The following is a 994-nucleotide window of genomic DNA, read 5'->3' as shown; positions in this document are numbered from 1 at the left end:
TGATTGTAGAGTGGTGTTATCTTTGTGTCTTTTATACACCAAGGTCATCAATGTAGTGATTTATTGATGTTAATCTTCTTACGATCAGAATATCCCACTTTTTATTAGCGTCTCTTCATGAAAGAGTTTGCAAGCTCATAGAGTTAGTTACATTTTTTGGTAATTTTGCCAAGAATTTAAAAAAAAGGGAATAAAGTGGAGACTTTCAGCTTCCTTTGACAAAAAAATTTAGATAATTGTTCAGGCATTACCAACATTTTCAAACACAGTCCCTGATTTCCAGGAGTTAAAAAGTAATTGGAAAACTTACTGACAGATCGATTCACAGCTAGGTGAGATCTGTTCCTTTTTTGTTCCATGGCCAATCAGGCACATAAAATGACTGAAGCTGTGGCACACACCATTTATGATGGTGATCTGATTAAAGAGTTTTTTGAATAATCATTTGAAATATCCATATTTTTCTGTCTACAATTAGAATGCTAGTATACATAAATAAGTTAGAATGACTAAAGCAAACATAAGATTTTCATTTTGGTCTGTAATAATTCATATTTCCCATCTGTTGACATACATGTAAGGGCAGAACTAGGAATAGGATTTAGGAGCTAGTTCTCGTAGAGAGGTTCAGTTCTCAATAGTTCACTTCTTTGGAATGGTTTGTCTGCTTGCCTGTCAATCCGGCTTATCGGTTCCAGATGCACTTGTGTTACAATCACTTGATTTAAGTTTGTCTGCTGAAGGGAGAAAAATTATGTCTGAAGTGTAGTGGTGTGCGGATTCTTCCGATACCAGTAATTTATGTTCTAGAATCGATTCTCATATTAAAATATCGATATTTTAGTACTTTGGGGTAAATTTGTAGTTTTTCATTAACAGGAACACAGTGGAAAGAAACTATATCGTTCGGATCATCTAAACTGGAAGAAACTACTTCCCGCCTTTCGTAGTCATATGCGAAATAGGGCTGTATAAATGTGTCGCAGCCCATGGC

Source organism: Haplochromis burtoni, unplaced genomic scaffold (genome assembly GCF_018398535.1).
Source record: "Haplochromis burtoni strain Fernald_Lab_line unplaced genomic scaffold, NCSU_Asbu1 Contig_93, whole genome shotgun sequence".
Taxonomy (NCBI): domain Eukaryota; kingdom Metazoa; phylum Chordata; class Actinopteri; order Cichliformes; family Cichlidae; genus Haplochromis; species Haplochromis burtoni.
The sequence above is the reverse complement of the archived record's forward strand: the minus strand, read 5'-3'. Positions refer to the sequence as shown.